A 7,960-nucleotide genomic window follows, 5' to 3' on the forward strand; every position below is an offset into this window, starting at 1 on the left:
ATTACTTTTTTAAAAACTCTGGGTACTATACAAAATTGTAAATTAAAAAAATTAGCTCGTTTATACATTATTGTTATTCATGCATCACATTCATCATATGTGCAGTTTCTATTTTATAAGCATGTTATAATGCATTTGATTTAAATTCTTTAACAACTCTTTCATTATTACGATAGAGCTTTCTAAATCTTGTAGTCATACAATATTTTTTTATGATAAGGATTATTAGTTGGTAGCTCACTCTAGGTAAGTGCTAAGCCCAGATTGTATACACCCTTCTTTGCACATATTCCTTCTTCAATTCAAATAAAAAATTTAAAAATTCAATTTATAAATTTAAAATTTAAAGCCTGTGCATCAAAAATTAATTAGCATAAACATTTCTTTATTTTATATGAATTTTAAAATCATTTTGTCTTCAATTTAATCGGGGGTATTCTCTTAGGAGATGTAATTAACTATAGGTGCTTGCATCTATAACGAGTCTAAATCATCAAAATTTAATTAGAATAAACATTTCTTTAAATTTAATTAAATTTTAAAATCATTTTGTCTTCAATTTAATCGAGGGTATTCTCTTATGAGATGTAATTAACTATAGGTGCTTGCCTCTATAGCGAGTCTAAATCCCATAATAAAATAAACCCTACCTTAGTTTCCTTTCTATCATAAGGGAAAAGTTTGTGAATGCAGACTACCCTTATTTATGTTTTCAATTTAATTTTATAATTAAAATATAAATGGATAATTTTTTTGCCTTTACAGCGAAAAGAATATCCTCCATATTTAATTATGAAAAAATAAAATTATAATTTATTTCCACAATTGGAATGATAGGTGAAAATTGTTTTCATCTCTTGGCATGAATAGTACATTTCTTATACTATATTTAATTAGGGAAATAAATAAAGTTTCTTCTTTTCAAATCAATTGCAGAACATTAGCCTATCCTTCGGGGTGTTATAATGTAAAAATATGTAGATTTAATTGAATTAAATTATTATAATTTATTCAAAGAAAATCTTATGAGATTAAAAGCATTTTAGAAAAAATTTATCTTATATTATGGTTTAAAAATAATTTTAAAAAAATTAGTCTAGGAGTTAGTTTTCAGGATTTACCTCGACATAAAGGGTCCAAAAAATGTTTAATAGATTATTTTCATCCTTGGAGCATTAGGAGCACATTTGATGAATAACTCAAACCAAGATGGCATTATGGATGGAAGTTATGTATGTAAGGTTAGAAATGCTCTTGGTAAGCTATGATTCTAGCTAGTATAAGGCTCTAATCGTTGGGAAAATAATGTGAAAATTCATAGGAGACTTAGGGAAGCTAAAAAATAATAATAGTTTAGCTAGAGAGGCAATGGGTAGAGAATAAAGTTGGTGTCAAGGTTTTTACATGTTTCCTTGTTCTATGTAATATGAGCTACCCTAGATGTTTTCAAGGTGTTTAAGATATATAGGGAGCATTCTTCAGGCAAGGAAGTAATCCAAAAATCTAAAAAAGGATATTATGTCATTTTTTAATGGGTTGATGCTAGGGTTAACTTAGGAATAATATAAAATACTTTTGAGTGGCTAGAAGCTACGAGCAAAAAGTCCAGATGATGCCAATTTGGTATTATGGCCATTTTATGGAATTTGATAGTTTTTTAAACTTTACTTACCAACTAACTGGTCAAGGCCACTAGGATAAACTCTTAGGAGTTCCTAAAGTCTTTTTTCATAGAAATTAGGAGATTTAAATAAAAGGTTTTGAGTTTGAATGTAAGAGATGTGCATGTAAATGATTTAACTTTCTTGGGTTAGTTGACCAAATCAACTCACCATAAGATGACTCTCCCTTGCCATGGGTTCACCAAGAGCATCAAATGGAGTGAGATGAGGGTTTTTAAATGGTTGATTTAATTATATTTAATAATTTGACCCAAAAAAAACCTTGTTTGACCAATTTAAAGAATGTTAACCCAATCTATAAGGCTAAGTTTACCAAACATGTTCAATCCATAAGATGCTAAGTTCAAAACAAATTTGGTGAAGTTTAGAGGAGAATTCATTTTTTTCGTTAAAACATATGGAGGTTCCTACGTGTTAATTAATTAAAATTATTACAAGCTTCTTAAGGGAGACCATCAGATCTCTAATGCTAGAACGAGATACAAAATAAAGTAAAAGAAAACCTATGAGCCGACAGTCTCCACTAAGCCAGAGTACGAGGGAACCTAGTAAAATGCTAAAGATGTTATAGTTAAGCATCCAAAAAAGAAAGTTATAAATATGAAAATGAGGAACAATCTTTCTGCAAAAACTTGATGACAACCACAAGTGGTGGGAAAAATTGTGTCACTACGCAGATTTTGATTTCTCCTATTTTGTAATCGAATACTGCATTGAGAATAAAGTACGGTCTCGAGAGGCCGACACAATATTCTATAATGGATTCAAAAACAAAAAACTAAAGCAGAAAAAAGTATAGGTGAAACAGAATTAATTACCTAAATTTAAGGCAAAATAAAAAGTAAGTATAACAAATTCTACATAATAATAAATGATCCAAGCCCTGCCTCCACATTAGACCAAATAAAGGATGTAGACTTATAAAGTTCAGGGTAAAATTAAACCAAGAAACTTCACTAAGGAAATCCACATGCCACTCAATCATACCATCAAGAGCAATCAAAAAGACCCACTCAAATAGCCTCAAACTACATAGCTTATAGCCACAGCAGAGCAGCATAAAGCCACCAAGGTAACACTAGAAATAGCCCAAAAAATATTCTGAAGCCATTCAGTAAAAATAGGTAATCCAGATACCAAACAAAGCTCCAAAGACCATACTAGTTAAACAAAAGAAAATCAGCAACCTCCAACCTTAGAATAAATCCAAGATATCCCCAAAGCCAAACCAAACTCCCATGGAAACCCCCAACCAGCCTAAACAGAAACCTGAAGGTAGGAGAGCAACAATGGGGAAAACCATCAGCTTCATAAATGATGCAATAACATATCAAGTACAGATCAACAAACACATCAGCTAAAGCGAAAGCCACAGAGAAATGCCAACAGTAGTTCAATAATACTAGAACACAATAATAAAAGAAAAAAGAGATAATCACAGGGAACCACAAAAACCTCTGAAGAAAGATCAAACCCCTCCTCTCATACGACCCATGCCAACACATAAAACCACCAATCAAAGCAACCATTAAGAAAACCCAATATAAGGAGCATACCACACACCAACTGGTAGAAAAAAAAATAGAGCAAAAATCTAACCAACCCGTGAACAACCAAAGAAGCATCCTGCTAAATTACCCAGAAGCAGAAATAAAAGCTCATAACAACACAAGAGATAGTACACATTCCACCAACCACCATCAGATAAGTAGAGGGAGCCATAGTAGATCGATAAAACTTAAAATTGGCACAAAAAAAATACATAGCAAACCCCACAATACCACACAGGTCATCCAAAAATAAGTCAAGGAAAAAATCCCCAAAGAAAGATAGCAAGAAGAAACCAACCATAAAAACAACTTAAATTCTAAGATAGGGTAAACCAAGATCATGAAGTCTAAGAATACCTTTGAAAGTTACCAGAATGGTGGACCCAATTAAAAAAGAAAAACACTCAAGACCATACCCCCAATTAGCAAGCCATGAAGCATAAGCATTACCCTCTTTGCAAATATGATAGAACGAATAATTCAAGAAAATTAACAAATTCTTAATTTCCCTTACTTGATAAAAAGGATCAGGATTGCAGCAAATATCATCACCAGAATATAAGAATTAGAAATTATAATCAAAGTTAATCTTAAAAAAAAAAATTAGTTATGTTAATAGAAATACATAACTTAAGACCATACATAATAGCCATGGTGGTAGCAAAGAATGTATTACCATTCTGTAAAGGACCAGCAAAATCCATAATAAGACTACCATTACTGTCTTTGATAGCTCCACCATAGCCCATAGATGAATCACTACTAGCACCATCCACATTCAACTTAAAAAAAATTATGGGTGGTTTGGTCCAATAAATAATATTAGCCCCTTTAGCAATAGGATCACCCTCCAAAATAAGGCCTAAGAAGTCCCAATAAAATAATAGTTTTAAAAATTCTTCAAAGAGAGCAGTTTAACATAAATGAGAGACAAAACCTTATCCTTCACCTTTTGGATAGCCTTATGAAGGTTCATCCGAACACCATTAAAAAGAGAATTATTCTTCTCTAACCATAAGTACCATAATGTAAGAGAAGGAATAACATTTCTGACGTGCCCTCTAAAATTAATGAACCAAGCATTAAGCATGGACTTAAGGGATAAATGAGCAATAAAATAGTTTAACTAAAATAAATCATCAAAAGAGAAAGTTGGCAAAATACTCTGATGCCAAATCAAAGAGAAAATATTATCAATATTCCTCCTAGATCTGAAAGCATGCCAAGCATTCTTTAAGTGAAAAGTGAAAGTACATTAGTGATGTTAAGCCCTTATGAACAAGCCCAAGGCTAAATAAGAGAGGGGGGGGATGAATTGGTATTTTTAAAATTTTCTTTAAGAAAAAAACACAAACTCAAAATAAACCAAAATTCAACACAAAAAAATCAAAGTGTGGAAATTAAAAGCAATAATAAAGAACACAAAAATTTATAGTGGTTCGGTCAACATGACCTACGTCCACTCCGTAGAGAGGCACCCTTTAAGTATCATACTAAACTCAGTGTCTTTCCTTTCGCCCCCACAGCAAGGCAGGGAAGCTTGTACAAACCTCCTTTCCACTGAAACCAATAAGGTAGAGAACCTGACTCATTTTGCTTCCTCCTGAAGAAGGCAGAGAACCCGACTCCTTTTGCTTCCTCCTAAATTAGGAAAAGAACCTCTATAAATTACTGAAGTAGACCTCTCGTGAACCCCCAAGGAACTAGGGATGATGATTGGATAAGATGACTCAGATCTTACTTAGAGAAACCTTTGTGAAACCCCTCACAAACTCCCCCTCATAAGATCCTCTCTCTCTCTCCCTTACTCTCCCTCTCCTTTTGGCTCCCTTAGGTCAATACAACAACAAAAGATATTTTCTTGGGTAAAATAAGAAGTGTAATATATAAAAGCTTCTGAATAGCTTTTAATTACAAAAAACCAACTTTATCATATAGGATGACATTTATATCATCCTGTATAATCGGTACAAATTTAGCTCAATCAGCTAGGACAATTTGGGATGATTAGAAGGTTTTGTATTCATATCATCCCGGATGAAATATATCATCCTGTATGATTAGTTCAAGTTATTGAATATCATCCAGAATATCACCCTAAATGGATGTCTAGATGAAAAATTTCCTAGATCATCCAGTCCGTTCTCACGATCATCCGGGATGATTAGTACAAAATGGCATATATCATCTAGAACATCGCTCTAAATGGTTGCCTGGATGATGGAAAAATAGCTTGATCATCTAGGCCAATCTAATGATCATCCTGGAAGATTACAATAATTCAATAAATATCATTCAGAGTATCTCCCTAAATAAAATCAGGTCGATGTTTGATCATCCAGGAAGAACTAAGGTTTGTGAACTGATTGTCCTGGTCGATCCTGTGATTGTCTAGGACAATATGATCGAGCAATCAAACCTTAGTTGATTTACTTAATTACTTAATCAATTTAGTTATAATTTCACTACATCTTCCAGGACGATGTCCTAGATGATGTCCAAAAATAAAAGATACATAAATAGATCTGGCAGCTAATTCTTTTCTGATTTGAGCATATCATCCCGATCGATACTAATATCATCCAGGATAATGTGCTTAATTGCAATTGCGTTAATCAGGATGCCCTAATTAGGGTTTCTATTTTTATGGATTATCCTGAATAATTTTTGGATCAACCTGCACGATGTGATCAAAACAAAAAATTCTAATCAATCAGATAGAGTTTTTTTTTCAAGTGTGTGTGTGCAATGTTACTTAGTATCAGGAAACATATCATTTATAATTGACTCAATAAAAGGTAGAAGACATAAAAAATACATTGCAAGCTGACTTAGACCTAATCTACCCAAACTTGAGCTAGCTCAATTTGCAATTTAATTTTCTAGACCTAAAATATTAGTAGGCAAGGCAGTCATAGAAAAATAGAAATATTTAATGTCATAAAAAATTATATTTCCTGAAATTCGATTTGCTACAATCTCCCCCTTTTTGATGATAACAAACATAAAAACAATTAAGGTAGCTTCTAAGCAAAGCAAATCAATAGAAACAGTGTAAAATTAGAAATTCAAATTTTACTAAGGAACAATATATTAAAACAAACCAAAAAATAATATAAACTAGAACGGTACAGCTACTCCCCATTTTGACATCATAAATTGGAGGAGCAAAAAAGAAAAGAAATAACACATAAACTACAAAATAGGAGAAGTCTAAAATAAGAAAAAAAATACAAAAATAAACTAAAAGAAGGATGGCCTCTGATCATCTAAAGAATGTGGTGGTGGTCGTGGTGGTGGCTGAAAGAAATTGGAAAGAGTGACAAACTGCTCTCCAAACTAGGCCATGTCCTTATCATGCTATCGTTGTAGGTGCTCTCTCAAATTGGGTAATGTCCTCAGCATGCTGCTGCTCCTATTCAACAACGTAGGACTCGAAGCATGTCTCCCACTAATCGAATCTCTCCACCAAATGATCCAGCTGAGAGTGCTGGCAGAGCAGAGCAGGTGCAAGAGATGAGTATTGTAAAGAATATGGAAGGAGTTGTTTGAGTAGAAAGCAGGATGAAAGTTTGGAGGGGGCAGGATATTAGATGTTGTATTTAGATTCTAGGACATAGGCTATGATGTATTATAAGGAAAGATTCAGCTTCCTGTTATATCATGGATCTCTAATGCTCGTTAGGTGCTCAATGTATTGAAAGATCATATCATTGGAATTAAATTCATGGCTAGGATATATAATGTGTATATTGAAAGGAGTAGAGTGATATTGATACAATCACAAGCTTCTGGAAGAATTAAAGTATGAAGGACATGTTGGATTGTCCTAGCAACTTTGAATAAGCTGTTAGAATCTCCAATGTGATAGAAGGCAATAGTGTTCCTCAGAAAGTTGTTGGCCAGAGCCCTGTCATAGTCAGGATCTTGACATAGGATGTGGAGTTTGTCTCTTATGGTAAATAGTTGTAGGAGTTCTTGACAGTCTTGATATATGATTTTGACAGGACGTCTATTCACATAAGACTGAAGAGTAGTAAAGATGGAATTGATATAAAGGCTAACAAAAAAGTCAAATAGTAACTCAGAGTTGAATGGGACGGTGAGAGTAAGGATAAAGGTCAAGGAAGTGTGCGCAAAGAAATCAAGGATTGGATAGGAGAGAATGCGAGGATTGATAGTTCAAGAAATAGTGATCCCGGCTGTCTTGTACCTCTGATAGGTGGCTTGGTTGGCCGCCTCAGTGAAGCAAGGGTCAAGATTCACCCTCGAGGAACTACCAAAAGGCATAAGGGACCACTTTCAACCAGCCATAATAAAGAAAAATAGGGAAATAGGGATTGCAAGAAGGAGTGAAGAAAAGAGTGTGAGAAAAAATGTTTAGAAGCTTCAGTTTTTTTTTTAAAAATGATCTGATCGTCAAGGACGATTACAGAATCGTCCAGGATGATCGAGTGAAATAATTGCGTCTGGGATGATTGGTCAAAAAGGCGGTAAAGTCATCTAGGATGATCAGAGAACGTCCGAGATAATAAGACATAGGTGATCATCCTGAGGAAGCATTCCAGGTGACTATTGAAAAAGCAGATCATCCAGGATGATTATATGGATCATCCAGAATAATCTATAATAATTGATCATACTAGCCAAATTAAAGACGTATACCAAATTTTTCCACGTGGATCGTCCAAGCTGAATAGGTGGATCATCCAGGATGATAACTAATAA

This window comes from Dendrobium catenatum, unplaced genomic scaffold (genome assembly GCF_001605985.2).
Source record: "Dendrobium catenatum unplaced genomic scaffold, ASM160598v2 fragScaff_scaffold_1446, whole genome shotgun sequence".
Classification (NCBI taxonomy): Eukaryota; Viridiplantae; Streptophyta; class Magnoliopsida; order Asparagales; family Orchidaceae; genus Dendrobium; species Dendrobium catenatum.